Source organism: Vespa mandarinia, chromosome 9, assembly GCF_050613455.1.
Source record: "Vespa mandarinia isolate Hongniang chromosome 9, ASM5061345v1, whole genome shotgun sequence".
Classification (NCBI taxonomy): domain Eukaryota; kingdom Metazoa; phylum Arthropoda; class Insecta; order Hymenoptera; family Vespidae; genus Vespa; species Vespa mandarinia.
Genome location: NC_140818.1, coordinates 5,901,897 through 5,920,659, shown reverse-complemented (window position 1 = coordinate 5,920,659; position 18,763 = coordinate 5,901,897). Strand labels below are relative to the sequence as shown.

Here is an 18,763-nt window from a genome sequence, read left to right as displayed (position 1 = left end):
ATTTGGTAAATTTGCCGGAGTTGGCAAATGAGCTGTGGGCATGGTGTCTAATACTCGCGCACGAGCACGGCCGCCGATACACTGCGTCTAATGCCTCTGGAGAGGGTACACCGGATACACGGATACAGTCCTTTGCAAAAGTCTCTTAGAAATAGAGATTTCTTTTTTCTCGTGCAAAAGTTTGATCTCTGATCGATCGTATCTTTTTTTATCTAAGATCAAAGAAAGAATATATAGGGTCACTAATGAAGCCCAAAAGATCAAAATTTCTCAATAGCCTGACGATAAAACGTCTTCAAGATTGAAGAACATTCAATGAGATGTTCAGTTCTATTCCTTATTAAGATCATTTTAAATCGATCAATTAATCTTTCCTTCTTTAACATTTTTTTCTTATTATTAATTGACAATAACAAAATGTTTCATATGCGCAAATAAATACATGTTGCACGTCATCGATCTACCTCTAAACAACTAAGTTAATACTAAGACGAAAATAGTGATAGATTATAAAATGAGTTCATGTATGGGAAAATAAACGTGAAAAAGGGGATATACCACGTAAACTTTCAATTTCGGTTACAGCGGACCTATAGAGAAGAATCGGACGATAATGGAAGATCGATTTTGAAAAGCGCCAGGAGCGCGTAGAACAAAACGAAAATATTTGGGCGAGTGTAGAAAGCCGAAAGCATTTTTTTCCTCCCTCTCTATCAGCCATCTCTTACCCACCCTATCGTTTTTTCTCTTTCCCTCACTCTCTCGCCACTCAACCACGCGGTCCAGTCTTTCTTTTTTTTTTTTTTTGTTTCATATTCCGGCACGGTAAACTGATAGAAATATTGCATCAGCGAGTCCGTGAATCCGCAACGTGTGTATCTCGTTTGCGGTGAGGTATCCAGCTTTCGTACTGGACTGTACGCACCCACACGTGGGAAATAGTGCATAGGAAATGCAAACGTGTAGCGGAGAACTTCGGACAGCACCCTCTAATTTTAGCCCGCAGAGGGCAGCACCCTGTCACGCCTGTACGTGTCTGTCCATGTTGTAAAGTTGCGTTCCATTTTCATCGTAGTCCTCTTTCCAAATTCGACCGTAGCAACTCTTGGAAACCCGACTAACACCGATCGCTGCGGTTTTCTACCGGCCAACCTGTCGAACTTTTTATGTAGTTTCCAGTCCTACACTCCTTCCTTGGGTCTGAAAATAGTCAGCATAAATGCGGCTTATTAGTGATATATCTTTTCTCTCGTTAATTGTTCTTTTGAATATACAAATGACAAGTCCATTGTTATATAGAACACAATGATATGGATCACGTTTCCGTTTATAAGTAATTAGCTTTCTATATAATATGGGATCACGATGAATACTTGCTCGTCTTTGTTAAAATTACAATACATCGTACGCTTTTCCGTCCGTATAACTATATAGATAAAATTTCGATAATCAATAGTGTATTTAATCTGATTACGACAAATATATTTCTCCATAAAGCGAGAAAGAAAGAGTAAATATTGTTCGTTTTGGACATTTATGTGAGACGAGCAAAGCAAAGTAACCGTACAACTGAAAGAGATCGATAGAATACTACCGTTTTTACAATACCGAAGAACTAAATCGGAATTGAACCACGAGGGGATGGGGCAATGAAATAATTAAGAACAAAGAGAGCTAGATAAAAATATTACAGTCCTGTGCCCGCTTGCCAATGAGATTTATATGAAGTTATCTGAACTCCATAGAGACAAGACTTTATCATTCATCGTGGAATTCTTCATTGGCCGATTTTCTCTTGGGCACCTACTGAAAGCTCGTTTCTACTGAATCCATTCATAAGGTAAAAAAAAAAAAAAAAGGAGAAACGATAAATGTAAAAATCAATGAAGATATACTTACCGATATTTCATCGAATCTATAAATAATCTCTTCGATCGATGAATGTGAATTTTATAAACATATCAAAGCTCGTCCGTCTCGTAATCAAGGAAAAGTCCATTCCAGATTCCAGTAATCTGAAAAATATCAAAGAAAAGCTCGGAGAATCGAGAAGCTTATTGGTCCCGCGAGATGCAAAGTAAAAAAGATGTTGAACGATAAGATGACTTTCTCGCGTATATCTCATTCTAATTTGCGATCTCGCCTGTAAACAAAATAGATATCAAAGCCGTAGCTTTCGCATAAAGAGACAAAACACAGAAGACAGTGAACTAGAGAAAAAGAGAGACAGAGCGATAGAGAGTTGGTACGAGCGAAGCGAAACAAACCGGAGTCAACGCACGTTTTTATCGCAACGAGCCAAAAGAAAATCAGATTTTCCGCGAGCTGGTACGTCGCTTTTACATGGACATTCGCATTCGCACGGTGATTCAAACTCGTTCGTTGCAGTCGTCATCGTCGTCGTCGTCGTCGTCGTCGTCGTCGTCGTCGTCGTCGTCGTCGTCGTCGTTGTCGTCGTCGCCACCACCGTCGTTGTCGTTGTCGTTGTCGTCATCCTCAGGCAAAACGCATTTCTCTCTTCTGCGGAAGCATCAGAAACGAAAGGATGATAGGATCGAAGAGGGTCGGAGGCCGACTCTCGACGTTTGCTCTCTCATTCTCTTTTTCTCTCTCACATCATTCGCAAATGAGAGTAAGAGAGAGATAGAAAGAGAAAGAGAGAGAGAGAGAGAGAGAGAGAGAAAGAGAGAGACAGGAAACGCGAATAGCTCGCTCACACCGAAAAGCGACATAGCGACGTAACGTAATACGGAGAAATAATGGGTTGATGAGCGAGATAAAAGAGTTGAGAGAGAAGAAGAGAGAAAGAGAGAGAGAGAGAGAGAGAGAGAAAGAGAGAGAGAGAAAGATAGAGAGCGAGAGAGGAGTCGTCAACGAGAAAGAGAGCCAAAGGGGTTGACGAGGAAGAGGAAAAAAAGGAACGGAAAAGTGTGAGAGAGAGAGAAAGAGAGAAGCAACGCGTCCTGTTCATTATGCAACGACGCGACTGCACCCCTCAAACCCTCTCTCTTTCTCTGTCACGAATGAACGCGCGCGCACACGCTGCTGCGACGACCGGGCGTCGGTTCACCACTGCTGCTGCAACGGAGAACCGACGCAAAGTACAATCGGGAGGCCCCGTGGTTAATGAGTCGGCCGAACAAAGCGAAAAACCGTCCATTAAATAATGCGCGATGCAACGTCGGCGCAGCCGACAGACTGCAACGCTCCTGCCATTTCTCTCTTTTTCTCTTTCTCTCTTTTTCTCTCTCTCTCTCTCTCTCTCTCTCGCTCTCTCTCTCTTTCTTCCTGTCTGTTTCTACCGGCTAATTCAGGAGAGAAAAATTTTTTTCACCCCAAAAAATTCGATACCCCGAATCTGATTGTGAAAGGCATAACAATCTCAAATTATTCTTCAAAAGATATTCTCGCAAGAGTGATAATCTATATTTATTGGTACGGATTTGCTATATCGAATTCGGCAATACGATTTTGATCTCTTCGACGTTCACCGATTTCAGCCAGGAAAATTTTCCTCGTACGATTCACTTCCCGTTAATATACGATTCTTCTCGGGTACTAATAATTCTACGATTATACGAATTAATTCACGTTACCGCCGATATTGTACGTGCATTATAGGTAAAATACAATTAAATTTATTAGATTGATTATGCGCGTGTAATATTACGTGATTATTAAATGATACATTATCATTTAATCCAAACGCGTTCGTATTATACGGATGATGTTTTCTGAGTTAATGACTAATAAATTCAACGAAAGAGAAAAGAGAGATAATCAATATTATAGGTGTTAGAAAATGATCTTTTCTTTTTTTTATTAACGAGAAAATAATTTTCTAAGACTCCGTTTAGTTCTGATGCCAAGAATGCCTCCAACGTTGGTTGACGCACCCTGGATTTTATCTAAACTTTCATCTAACCTCCCTCCAGCATCTAATCGCGCTACCCCACCACTATGTTCTATGAAAAGGCTAGGGAAGGATCTAGAGTGGGGAATACAGAGTATGGTGGGGATGAACGCACACATATACACACACAAACCATAAGCGCGCCAACCTCAAGCATGTGTGGATCGGCATGGGGGAAGGAGGATAAGAAGCCTTAATAAATGCGCACTCGATGGGGACGCAGCAGCTCGTGAAAGAATATTAAGGAAGATCATTCTGAAGACTTTTTAAGACGTTGAGCGTAGCTGCATAAGTTATGAGTTGTTAAATTTTAAAAGAGAATTCTATCTCTTTGTAATTAATATTTTTCGATGAATAATTTTTCTCCACCGTTACATAATTATCATATATAAAATATTTATTATTTTGAAATCTCTTAATGTTTAATTTAATAATCGATTATAATTTTTTCAATATAATACACGCGCACATACGACAAAAAATTATCAATTATTCATAATTTCAAGAGTGAAAGAAAAATAAAAGATAATAATTTCGAAAACCGGTTGGTATAGATGGAAAATTTGCATTCCGTAACGTTTTGGAGAGTCTTTTTGCGTCACAAGGAATAAAAAGTCACGATCTCTTAGCATGAAAGAAAACGTCGGAGGCAAGAAAAGGGAGTCGTAGGCACAGAGACTTAAGGCGTCTCTGGAAACGACGAAATTTTTCGTTTCTTTTTTTTTTTTTTTTTTTTATTTTCCTCTTTTCCGTCCTTTTTCCTGGCAAAACGGTTAAAATGTAAATTAAGTCAACGTGCTTAAGAATGTGAGATTATTAAGAGAGACCGCTGGCTTGCCACCCCCTCGGGTACTACACGCTTGCAAAAACATTTCCTCGGTTTTTATTCTTTTTCCTCAGGCACGCATTATAAAGCACATATTACTCTCTTGCCTTCCGAGCTGCATTCCTCAATTTTTTCTTAGAAAACCGCGCTTTCTCTTCCTCCGAGTACAACAAAATATTATCATTCGTACGATCTTCTATATTTTTAATATGAATAATAATTTAACGTGAAAAACAGATGGAAAATAATTTATCATTAATTTTCTTTTTCAATTAGATCCCACGATCGATCAGTAACAAAGGGAATTGTTAACGGAAGGAATATAAAATCAAATGTCTACTGCGTTTAATCGATTTATTAAGAGAACCTGTACTGTCGCTCAAAAAAAGAGGGCGCCACATTACTATGGACACTAGGAAAAGTAGAAGTTGCCACCCCAGGCAATGTCGGCTCTCCCTTAAGACAAATATTCTCCCTTATTTACTTAAAAATGGATAATCGATTTGGAAGAGAAGCATTTGTAAATCTTCGACGGAATGTCAAGGATAGATAAAATAAAAAATCAAAACAAATGATTTAAATAATTTAAGGGAATAATTAGACGCAGGTACAATTATCAATGTCAATTACTTGAAGACATAATCGAACGATTAAACGGCATTTATTTTTTTTTTCGTCCGTTTAAAAACATGTTAGAATGCAAAAAAAAGCCGACGCTCAGAACGATCGACGTAGCGGTGGAGATCGGCTGCAGGGTGGAGAAAACGGCGGCAGCAGGAAGAAGAGGAGGAAGAGGTAGAGAGGAAGAGGAAGAGGAGAGTCGGCGATCACGAGAACGACGAGGGAGGCCGATGGCGAAGGGGCACATCATAGCTTGGCTGTTCGACGCTGTGGTGGGGTTAGCCGAACGATGGTGGGAAGACGACAGGGGGTGGAATGGAGAGGGTTAAAATGCAAAAAGGCGCCGGCGGCCTCGCTCAATACCGAAGCGGCGGCGCAAGCGCCTTCATTTTGTTTTTCCTACGTCGCTGCGACGCTTTTGTTTTTCCAAGATGGCCGTATCTAGGCATCCGCCGGACGACGTCGGTAACAGTTCTCTTAAGAGAAAACGCTTGTCGCGCTCTGCCCTACCGGCTGAGACTGCAAAATCCCCGAATAAGGCCACCGTCGCGCGGCGCTTCGTTCGCTCTTTTCAACCCCTTTTGAACGCGATTAACCGAGAGATTTCGATATTGCCGTTCAAATTTTTCCTTTTTCTTTCTTCTTCTTTTTTTTCTTTTCTTTTTTTTTTCTTTCTTTTCTTTTTTCTTTTCTTTTTTTATTTTCTTTTCTTTTTTTTTCTTTTTTTTTTTTTTCATTCTTTCCTTTTTTTTTCCTTTTTGTTCTTTTTCCGATGCTCTTGAATTTATTTTATTCTAAATAATAAAATATATACTAGGATAAATCTGAAGCCGTTCTTTTTCTAATTTTGTTCGGATAACGCGCGTCATGTAAATAAACAAATTCATTTTTTAAATCATTTGTCATAATCTAATAATTTTTTATTATATTTATATTATATAAGATTATAATTTTTAATATAGCATGTATATACGTGTATATATTTTGATGCAATATAATATTTAATTTTTTTCTGTAAAAATTCTCTATACAATCTTAAATTATGATTTCAAAGATAGGGAGAAACTTCTCCCTAAAAAAATAATTGGCAAATTCTGTATGTAAAATCGTGCAGGAGTACGATAAACAGCAAAACTTTACAATCTACCGAAGATGTTACTATCGTTAAACATCTACTATACATACATATGTTTCATACTCGTACAATCACGAAAATCATGTTTCGCAGCTGATAACCGACGATATTAAGCATAATTCAAGCGTTTATCGCACCGCAGTCGCTCATAATCCTACGTTTGTCGCGTTTCGCTTTCTATCTCTTTCTCTCACGTTAAGTTCTCACGATGGCGGTGATGGCGTTTCAACCAGCATCGTGCTCGTTTACACGAGAACCAGAAGAGCCTCCCGGCAGAGATATAAAAGAAAATCGATTCCACGGAAAACAGAATCCGGAAAAGGAAAAGAGAAGAAAAGTGAGCAAGAGAGTCGTTCTACAAGGTAGGGTAGGAGAAGGGTGTGGAGGCTTGAAAGGTTGCTAGGGAAGAGGAAATATAGAGAAAAAGACTCAGACTACCACCGCGGACATTAAGAACGTTTCGTGCGGCAATTTAACAACCGTCGAGGGACGTCAGGGACACCGTAGGCGGCGTCACCAAGCGGACGAAAGTACGGAACGAAGAGACGCCGAGGGCTTCGGAGGGTGTAGTGGGAGAGAAGAACGAAAAGAGAGAGAGAGAGAGAGAGACAGAGAGAGAATGAGGGCGAGAAACGCGGGGTTGGAAACAGCAGAGTTTTTACGATTTCTACAGCGCGTGCGCTGGCACACCTGGAGATTAGGTTTAACAGCCTTAATTTTAAAAAATTGCCGCCTCTCCCCTGTCGTTTCGACTACCCTTGTCTCCTTTCCTCTTCTCCCTCTGCCCCTTCCATACACCGTCCGAAACGAAATTGCGTCGCTTTGCACTGTCCAGGGGATAAAATTTCTGGATAGTCCACCCTCTCCTCCCACGCGAACGTTTCTCCTCTTTCCTACCGTGAATGCCGTAGGAGACAAGAATATTTAGCCCGTTTTCACCCTCATCCAAGTGTGTTAGCGATCAGACATCGAGGAAAACTCTCTGTGACCGATTGATCGATCCTTTATAAGAATCATGAGATTCGAAGGATATTAGGACGACCATTTAGGATTTTTTTTTTTCTTTAATCTTATTAAAAATCGTTAAAGTTTTGTTTGTCAGACAAAGAAATGAGAACTGACGTTTGTTAGGAAAAGAAACAAAATCTCATTGAAAGCAAAACGATGCAAATATAAAATATGGAAACACATAGAGGAATGTAATCTCCAGTTACGAACTATTTTCATAATTTTGATAAAATCCCGTTCGTATGTGGATTTCGCGTGATCCGATTGTTCCACAGAATAGTACGATATCGTGGTGGGGTAAATCACGAAAAAGCAACGAACGCATTAAAGATTTTTCTATAACTCCACGCGTAATAAATACAAAATTTTTATAAATGTAAATAACTAATAATATAATCCGTTGAGTTTTTCGTAATAGTAATAAACAGGAGAGGAAAGTACGTGTAAACAAAGAATCGAATAGAATAATTAACAAAAGAAACAGGATAAAAGGGGAAAGGACAATAGATCGGCCGTCAGTTCTTCGATAGGCGAAACGGTGGATAGCATGCTTTCCTCATGTAATGTTAGATCAAACGCGAAAACGAAGGGCTATCTCCGAGAGGGTTCCCTTTCAGAACGTACTCCGATTGAAGTCAACACGTTCCGAATCATTCAATTCCAAATGTATGCGAACTAAGGTAGTCTTCCCTTATTCAAACTTGTAGCTAACTTAATTAACGAGCATTTTCTCATAGACAATCTATACGTTTATTCATCGTTTACTCGCCGATCTCTTTTGGCAATTCCATGAAATTTTTGCGTTTTCAGCCCTCGGGACGCCCGCAATAAAACCCACGTTGAGCCTGCTTCCAGACTCGCGTGAAATATCGTTGCGAATTATCATACCATCTGAAATTAAAGGGCTGAAATTTCGGCTGGTACCGCGAGGCGCTGCAGTGTTACCCGTTGGAAAATAATTTTGATGCTTGCTCTTTCTCTCTCTCTCTCTCTCTCTCTTTCCTCTACTCTCGTCTACTCTCTCTCTCGCTTTCTCTCATCCACGCACATGGCTTTCTCTCATTTTCTCTTGCGCACGTATAAGTGCTCGCATGTACACGTTCCTCGTCATCCTAGCAATGTGAAAGAGGAAGGGGAAAAGAGAAAGAGAGAAAGAGAGAAAGAGAAAGAGAGAGAGAGAGAGAGAGAGAGAGGGAGAAACCATCGAGCCAGTGGTGGTTACCGTGACGGCTAGGCGGCTCGGGGTACGAAAAGGTAGAAAAGGGAGAATGGAGGGAAGCAAGAAGAGAGAAAGCAGGAATGAGAGAAAGAGAGAGAAAGATAAAGCTTCGTCCCGAAAAGTGCGCGCTCTGTCGAGCGAAAAGGCGCCCTCTTTGACCGCTCGTGCGCATTTTCCTCCCTCTTTCGTTTCTCTCTTAGCCAGGCACCCTCTCTCACCACCTACCCGAGCGTCCAGACCACCCTCTCCGATTTTTTCGTAGCGTCGAGAGCGTCGGACGGCGCGACGCGCGCCGCATTGCTTTTCATCCCGCGAGCGAGGATTTTTCTTTACAAGCGTCTGCGCAGCCACGCCCTCTCAGCGCAATGGCCGCGTTCGAAATCCGTCGCGAGGGCGTCGCCCTTTTCTCTCTATCCATCTATCTCTTTCTTTCTCTTTCTCTTTCTATCTTTCTCACTCACTCGCGAATCTTTTTCCTCCCTTCTACGTAGAAATTTTTGTTTCTCTTGTACACCTTCTACTAACTTCCTCTCTCTCTCTCTCTCTCTCTCTCTTTCTCTCTTTTACTCCCTTCTTCTCTATCTCTCTCTCTCTCTCTCTCTCTTTTTCTCTCATCTCGATCCCAGGGGTGTATTTTAAGAGGTCCCTCAGCCATATCCTACGTCCACAACGCGATCTATCCATGCCAAAATATATGTCCTTGGATCGCATCTACCTAACCGATAGCACGCACGCGTCTTGTTTGAGCTTTCGTCTGATCCTCCTACTAGCAGCCGATCAGCGATTCGGATGATCCGTGAATCGTTGCTGACCTTGTCACCGATTGCAATATTTTATTTTTTGCTAGCCACTCGACCAATCGTTATTTCGTTTCTTTTTTTTTTTTTTTTTTTATGTATATGTATATATATATATATATATATATATATATATATATATATATATATATAGAATAACATGACGTCTACATGTGTACATTAAAGTCGCGCGTGTAACGAAGTGTTTATTCTTCGATATAACGAAATATAAAAATATAATATAACGATAGATCTACAGATTCTTCTTTTGGCTAACGTGACTTTAATTTAACCGAACGAAATTGAATCGATCGTTTCGTTATTCATTAAAAGGTATTCCTTCACGTATTATAATATTAACACGATTTTCTCTTTTTTCCAAGTATCCCATACTTGGCTCGATAATGGATTAATCGTTCCTCCTTTGACGCCTGTAGGTATTCCCGCGCGTGGAGAATATCGGAGATTAGCGGCGCTATAGGTAATCCAATACAGTCGATAGCTCGTTGAAATATTTATGCCTTTGCGATAATAATGAACGACAAGACACTCGTGCTCATCATTGAAGAATCGATTAACTCGTATTACACGAAGTAACGATCAATTTTTCACGTTTTCTATTTACTCGTTTATCAGTCAAATATGTCAATCAAAATACAATTAGAATTTTAATATTTTCCTTTTTCTGATTTTTTTTTTCTTCTCTTTTCTTTTTTTCTTTTTTTCTTTTTTCTAAGTAGTCGTCACAAGAATCAAAAAAATTGAAAAGATTACGATTGACACGCACGTGCTCTCTTTTACTCGCTAAATGAAATAAAAAAAGAATTACTATAACGAACGAAATACCATTTTGAAGAATGCTAAGGATAACATCAAAACTCGTAATATCGAAGATTACACTTTAATTATGTTTATTAGCGAGCAGACCAATTTGAGCCGCTTCGTACAAACGTCCATAACTTCCTGTATTACGGACACACGTAAGCTCGTATTATTTCTCTCTTCCTCTGGCCTGTTTACGTACGATTCGATCAAATTTAAAGGGCTAATCCGCGATGTTCGATAATTATGAGAACGCATGCACGTAATTATGCTCGATGTTTTCTGTCAGCAATGAGTAGATGTTAGCTACATATCAAAATGTTAAGAAAACAAGAATCGGCTGAATTATCAAAATTTTATGAAATGGCCAGTGTTGCCTCAAAACCATAGAATAGCTTGCTTTTCATTCTATACTATTTTCCTTGATTTTTCTTTTCTTTTTCTTTTTTGTTAATTTTCAAGATCTAGTCGGACTCTGTGATATTTCCAAATGTATGAATTTAAACATAATTCAATCAATATTGATCCAAAAAAACAGTTTTATCGGTGTACGAATATGTACATGTATCTTCAACTTTACAAAAATTCAACATTACGCTCTTAGACTTATATAAACATCAAAACGAAAAATCGAACAAAATAATTTGCAGTAGTAGAGCAGTACTGAACGATATGTTCTATCAATAAGTTTCTCCAATTTGAAAACAATTGAGTTGATCGAGTTTAAATTGCTTAACCTCATTTTCTTAAAAAAGACAAAATCTAAAACGAGAAACGTTTAATGATAGAGAAAAGAAAGGAAAAAAGGTATGAATGCTTTCTCCGTGAACGGTAAGCAAGGCATCCGCCTTTTGTATTGGCTCACGCTTCCACGGCTTCGGTAATTAGGAGGAAACCTTGGAAACTGATCGGTATATGTGATATACATATGTATATACGTAGCAAGCTCGTGTGTGAATGATGTCGCGTCGGCTTTGCTGCGTAGCTCCAGAAAAAAAACGCGAGTACGAGGAGCAACTTTTGGTGGGGATTCAACGAGGTTTGCGCAGGATACGAGGACACCAGGCGTCGGTGGTGGACAGTGGTGGGGTGATTTCCAGTCGTGGAGACGGTTGCTGAGCTCTCCAGAGAAGAAGGGAGAAAACTCGAGTTTGCTGTTGGTACCTCTTGTAGTAGCGGCTGCCGTTAGGAGAGAGTGGGAAAAAATGAAAAGGATAGACAGATAGAAAGAGAAAGAGAGAAAGAAAGAGAGAAGAGCAGATCGACGAATATTGAGGGGAAGGAAGAGCCAAACAACGCAAGTCAATCGTGCGTCTCTTAATAGAAAAGTGGGGTCGATTTATGGGTTATAGGTAAACTGCACTCTCGTCCTTTTCTCTTGTTCCCTCTCTCTCTTTCTCTCTCTCCCTCTCTCTCTCTCTCTCTCTCTCTTTTACACTTACTCTTTCCCTCTCCTTCTATCTTCGCCGGTGGGTATGCAACACGATTGTCCAACAGATATCATCGCTCTTTCGTTTTCCATCGCACCTATCCCCCTTTGTCGAACGACAACACCCGACTTCACAGCCCTGACCGACTGCCACGTGTGAATTTCTTCCACGTGACCATCACCTCAGACTATTTCCGATCGATCGCCACAATCGCTTTCGTATGTCTTCATAAATAGAATCTTTATTAAAACATCGACTCGAACACTTAATGATTATTACTGATTTTCTAACTTTTTAATAATCATTTATCGTTCTATTTACATGCAACTTTCATTATTTTAAATCTCTTTGTAATTATTGATTAGAATTGATTATAAAAATTATGCTTACTTCTAAACCGATTATCCTTTGAAAAGAATATTTTTATTTTTAATCATCAAAGGAATCTTTGAAAATAAGATCTCGAAATAACTTTTGGAAAAGAGCTTTTTCAAAAAAATTTCTTCCACGTGTGCCACAATACGGGAAGTGACCGAAACGTCAATTTGGGGGAAGCTACCGATCATGGTTTTCGTGCATAGGCAATACGTCTGAACTGTAAAGGGTAACATCGATGTGGGAAGAGGGTGTATCATTCATGGGTTCGATGCAATAGCAATACCTCCTAACCCACATTTTTGCGGCACGCCATATATTATCATCACGGATTAAAATATTTTGTTGCAATACAACATTATTCATTCCATTAAACGAATCCCTCGTAAATTCGATATCTTTAATTTATTGATATTTCTCGCGGTTCGTGCCAAATACATGATTAAATATTTTGTTCGAAAGATTACGTAAAAAAATTCAATAATTTTTTCCTCGACACTTTCTTTATATTTCGATCGATATAATTCGCATATTTTAGATGAATCTTTTTCAAGTAATCTATCATTTTTTTTTTTTTTTTATTGGATCGATTTATTTTATATCAATTATCGTTCGAAAGTTTGCTCACAGTCGTATCTCCTTTATCAAGATATAAACAAATCGACAGATAAAGAGAAACGGAAAGAGAGAATTCTTTTGTCTCATCAATGAATTTATTAAAAATGTAAGTAAGAAAAAAAAAAAAAAAAGAAAAGAGAAAAGAAAAGAGAAACTTGAACAAATCCTTTCATTCTTCAAATCGTTATCATTTGAATCAGCCGATTCGTTGACTGATAACCTGATTTCCTGAAAAAAATTTTGTCGTACAACGTCCCTTTTTTTCCTAGGAAATAACCGGTTTAATCAGGGACGGCTTCCTTCCCGTGCTATTTGCACGAAATTTCGGAGTTTCGAGCCCGCACGATACATGTGGGCAGGCACAGCTGCGCCAAACGCCGACTAAAATTAGGATATGCTCGCGTGTGTGCTCGCGTTCGCGCGCGCGCACTCGTTCTACGTCTTTCTCTCTCTCTCTCTCTCTCTCTTTCTCTCTTTCTCTCTCTCTCTCTCTCTTTTACAAATTCTCTGTAGAGAGCTCACGCGCACCCGCTCGACTGGATACGTGCTTTTTTCCTCTGTGTGCGCACGAAGGTCGGTCGGTGGCTAGGAAAGAGAAGGATGAGTGAAAAACGAGAAAGAGAGAGAAAGAGAAAAAGAGAGAAAGAGGAAAAGAGAGAAAGAGGGAGAAAGAGGGGAGAGAGAGAGAGAGTAGAAGCCGAGAGGGTCGATAGGTGGGCACAGACCACTCCAAAAGTCCGCGCACTACCTCTCTTTTCCCTTCTCCATTTCTACCTCTTCACCTCCTCCACCACCTCCTCTTTCTCCCTCCGCCTTCTCCAACCAACCCGTTGCAAAGGGTCGACGGGGAAAAGGACGATGTGGCGGCGGCGGGGGTGGCAAACCAGGGAGGGTGCCCGTCCGACGCTTTGCCGGAGAACGTTAAACAGTTCGCTAGTTAGTAATGAAAAAAGGAATAACGTTTGATATCAGTTCCTGGAAGTATGAATTGTTGCTCCTCGTTGAGTATTTTTAATGCATGGAATTATCGAGACAATGTTAACTTTTTCCGACATAAATCCGATCGTGATTTCGTCCAGAGGATATGACATTTCGAAATTTTTTCTTAGTTGAAAAGAATAGAAATTGAAAAATTCAATGAAATTAATAAAATTAAATAGCCGAACATTCTTATTGAATTCATCCAATCAAAGTAGAACAACAGTCGAACGATTACTTTCGATTCTTTTTCGTTTTTCCATCATCTTGAAACAATTTCATTAAAACAGCCTTGTCAAACGCAGCTACTTTAATTATGAACCTGCAAGCAAAGTTTTGTAATATGAAATAAATGCACGGTTATGTGTACGTCCGTTTTCAAATAAACAGAGACGGCCGTGTTCATTTCATTATTTAACCACCGAAGATGTATGCGCGCGTGTGCGTGCGTGAATTTACTAACATTGTTACACGCACATACCGTACACGGTGCGAAGTCGCGAGCTGGTATTTCAGATATGTAGGAACGTCTGCGTACTATAACCGCGAACGAGAAATATGTGAACCTTGCGAACCCTTTCAAAAATCTACAAAATAACATTACATATATATTAACATAAGACCAGAATTCTTTTGTCTATCGGCAAGAATAAGTTTCATTTTTCTTTTTCCAAACTTCTTCGCAAATAACTTTTTAACGTAATGAAAAAGTTACATAACAAAGTCCGTCATACATTTGGAGTCAGTATCCTTCTTTCCAGCAGAGAGAAATTATAAAATTTGATACTTTTCGTAAAAAAAAAAAAAAAAAAAAAAAAAAAGAAAGAAAGAAAGAAAGAAAGAAAGAAAAAAAGACTTGAAACTGCTGGCGTATAAAGAAAAAGGAAAGGGAAATTATCCCAAAAAAAAAAGGGAGGCAAACTTTAATTACAATTTTTATAAGAAGCAACTAACACCTTAGGTACTTTAAATAAATTGCTTAATACTTTCGAGGATAACTTAGTTATTTAAAAATGATAAAAAATTTCTTTTGGAAAGTTAAAATATAATGAGTAAAAAATTTATGAGATATCTGTCTTCATTTATTATCTTTCTTTACGATACGCTGTACTTCTTTATAGGAAAAATATGAAAGGTAAGACGTGCTCGTCTGTCTCAGAGTGTTCAGTTTCACGTATAAAAGCGAAAGACGAAGTAGACACTTGACAGGAAACGTCTCGGTCTCTTTCGAGACGGCGTAGAACGGTGGCTTGACGTCTGAGATTTAGAAGCCGCAAAATAACAAAAGCTTAAACAATTTCCGAGCACAAAAGCGTAGCCATTCTCGTGGGCGACGTCACGCCATTGTTTGGCTCTGCGGGGGCTCCAGCAAGGACAGCCAGTCCGCGAGGGCAAGAGACGCGCGCGCGAACGACCGAGAGAGGAAGAGGGTGGAAACGCAAAACGGTGGGGTGGACTTGGGCCGTGGCTAAGGGTGAAGGGGTGAAGGGGTTTGGCAACGTACCGCGTTAATATCCCGCGGACGCAATATCGCTTTAACAGCCACGTTGTATTTCTATAAGGAAGTTGGTGAAAAGACGAGAAAGAAAGTTGGCATAGTTTTTTACGGATTCCTCAACTTCCGCAAAGGAAAAAAATAGCAGCTAAAAAAAAAAAAAAGAGAAAAGAGAGAGAGAGAGAGAAAGAAAAATAAAGAAAAATACTCTCCGAGTTTTTTTTAAAGTGCGATATATAACTTTAAATTCGTTTATTGAATTTTTATTTATTTCTATCTAAAAGATATCGTATTTAATAGGATATATATCTTGGTTATATTAATAATCTTGACTAACTTTTAATTTTTTCGATCTTATTGTTTGTATAGAATCGACGTTATCGTCAATACAAAATTAGCCGGGAAGTAAAGCCGACACGGTCATGATTTAGCGAAACGAAACGAAAACAAAAGAAAAAACAAGAGAAAAAGGGAGAAAGATAGAGAGGGAGAGAAAGAGAGAGAGAGAGAGAGAGAGAAAGAGAGAGGGAGAATCATCGGCCGTTATCACAGTCTCGCTAACAAAGAAATGCAACCGCGTTTCGCGTAGCTAGCGAGCAGTGAGGACCTTCATCATTGATTTTTCATTAAACCGACGTGCTACTGCACGCAACTTTATTGAAAATATCGATGAACCGTTCCGCGTGCCTAGATACCAACTTCGATTTGGAATCGCTATCTCTCGCGCTATCTCTCGTAATAAAAAATATTTCACGGAAGAGGTAAAAGAAAAGAAATCTTTCCGTCGTAATACGAACTTTTCGAAGAAATAATTTTTCTAAAACAATGACGACATTGTCGAGAAGTCCGTAAACGATGAAATATCAAAAAGAGGGTGGTAAGTGGGTGGTTGGGCGGTGGCTAACGGTGGTTCGGACAACGGTTATCAAAATTGCGCGTGCCATTATAATTTTAAAGCCGGCTTTCCTCGCAGTACCACCGCCGCTTGCTCGTTGGTCCGCAGAAGGAGACGTGAGGGGCAAGACGAAATAGAGAGAGAGAGAGAGAGAGAGAGAGAGAGAGAAAGAGAGAGAGAGAGAGAGGAGAGAGAGAGAAAGAGAGAAAGAGAGAGAAAGAGAAAAGGATAGCTCGATGGGTTGCCGTCGACGGAGGAGGACCACGGTGGAGGATGGTGGCGGCGACGGTGGAAGAGGAAGAGGACGGATTCGTGCACACTGGGGATTGAAGTTCGGGACGCTCGGGGGTGGCTGAGGTAAAGAGAGGGAGGGAGAAAAAGAGAGAGAGAGAGAGAGAGAGAAGGGCCAGAGAGGGTGGGTCATTTATTTCCCTCCTGCACGGCATAATTTATCGCGAGGATTTTCGCGAGAGCACGCAGAGAGAGCCGCGATAGAGAAAGAGCGAGAGGTGGATATATATGTATGTATGTATATATACATATATATACTTTGAAAGAAAGAGAGAGAAAAAGAGAAAGAGAGGGCGTCGGGAAAAGGATATCAAGCAAAGAGAAAGAGAGAGATAGAAACAGAGGGTTGAAAATAGATGCCGCTTCTGTAGCCGCTCTTGCCTCGGGCCATCAAGAAACCGAAGTAAATGACGGTAAAGTATACGATGTTCTATGAACCGCCTTTTCCGTTGTTCTCGCCATTCGCCCTCAGACTATACTGAGGGTCAACCGACTCGAAAGCGATAAAATACTCCAGATAAGTTTCTTTTTTAGTTGGGTATGGGCGGTAGGTGAAGGGAGGAGGAGAGGCAACCACGAAAAATGTCGACGCTATATTTTATATACAGGGTGACTTGCCTAAGTTATTACCAATCGGTATCTCTCTTTTTAATAAAAGCGAAAGGAAAAATATTGTCTTTAATAACGATAACATATTAGAAAACTTAATTGGTATAATATTTTTCCAAATCGTTCGAGTATTTACAGTGAGAATTTTATTTCCTTCTTATTTTTTAATTTCCTACTTTTTTTCTTTCTTTCTTTCTTTCTTTTATTAAACTTCTTAACAATCGATGTAAGATATATTTTTTTATGATAAGTTATAAGATTCGTTCCGTATTAAATATAGATCGGGCATCGATATTTTTCAAGAAACTATTATTTGAACGTTCATCTTTGTCAAAAGATTTTTATAAGTCGCGATAAACATGAAAATAAATACGAATATCAAATAGAATTTACGGAACAATTATCGTTAGATTTAGTACGTGAGCTTCGATAAAACAGATATTCACGTATGCTCACTGGTGGAGAGCCCCCATGGTATTTAATATAAACATCGTCTATAATGTTTGTAATAGCTTTACAATATTTGCGATATCATGAAAGAAACAAAAGCTTCGAGAGGCCATGAATAATTAGTTATCATTATTTGTGAGAGTTTTGTTAACACTTTTAAGATTTATTTATTGTAATCAGTGTCCACAAAATTTTATACTACCCGGCAATAATTCTTTAATACTTTTCATATCTATACGCTTGTTCCCCTAATTTGTATATCTAAATGGTTTCTGATGATACATTATTATATTATATCAAATGTCCCTTTGTTGGTATCATTAGTGTAATCAAATTCGTAGTATTATTTTACTATGAAAGTATTTTATTATTTAGATTATTAAAATATTCGCTTTTACCAGATGTAATATATAAATTTATTAATAATATGAATTATAATTCGGTATAGCGGTCGTAGTACATTATATAAACAAATGAGATAAAAAATATTATAAAATGTTTTTATCAATCATTTAATCGATATCAAAGAACGTATCAATTTATGTTCAATATTATCAATTATCATTTCAATGTTTTTAATAACTAACTAGAACTGTTTCTTTTTAATTATTCAATCTAAAATATATCTTAATCTTTCAAATATTATCAATACGACTTAGAATCTATTAAATTCTCACTTCGAATAATAAATGAATCTACGCACAGTGCTCGATAGAAAAGTAATTAATCCAAGCAATTTACCGACGAAAGGGCTACGCGATGATATTCTGATCTTGACTTTTCAATTAACTGCTCGACCACTTTCCTCGATCGCGCATATCCTTGTTGAAGGACACGTAGTACCAGAAAGAGAGAGTGTGCATGGTAGAAGGAGTGGTAGGAAAAAATGCAATAAGAAGAATATAAAAGAAAGAAAGAAAAAGAAAAAGAAAAAAAGAATAGACGACGGAGAGAGACGAATGAAAGAAAAACGGTAGGCGAGAAGCAGGTTCTCATGAGAGGTCGAGGTGGGAAGGGGTTGGTCAGGCATGAAGAAAAGGGGTTGAAAGAGACGGAATTCGAATCGATTTGGGGAGCCTCGAAAGTCTAAGGGATGTTATTTCGAAATTGATCTCGAGCTCGACGCCATCGGCCGCGTAAAAGTTGCGTACTGCGCACACCCCTGGCCCGATATCCCTTCCACTCACCTTCTCCACCCCTTCTACGAGCACTACGACGACGACTACGAAGCAGAAGAAGAGACGTGGTAGAGGAGAGGGTGCCGGATGAAAAGGCAGGCTC

At 39.2% G+C, this 18,763-nt stretch overlaps 1 long non-coding RNA gene across 1 annotated transcript in view; it reads right to left on the bottom strand.

The window, feature by feature from the left end:
• Positions 1 to 872: 872 nt before the first annotated feature.
• LOC146872771 (uncharacterized) overlaps positions 873 to 18,763 on the bottom strand; it is a 51,383-nt gene continuing 33,492 nt past the window's right edge. Inside the window, exons 2-3 of the long non-coding RNA XR_014982614.1 lie at positions 1,900 to 2,015; positions 873 to 1,200 (exon numbers count right to left, since the gene is read on the bottom strand). This is a non-coding gene — a long non-coding RNA (uncharacterized LOC146872771). The remainder of the gene's footprint in view (positions 1,201 to 1,899; positions 2,016 to 18,763) is intronic.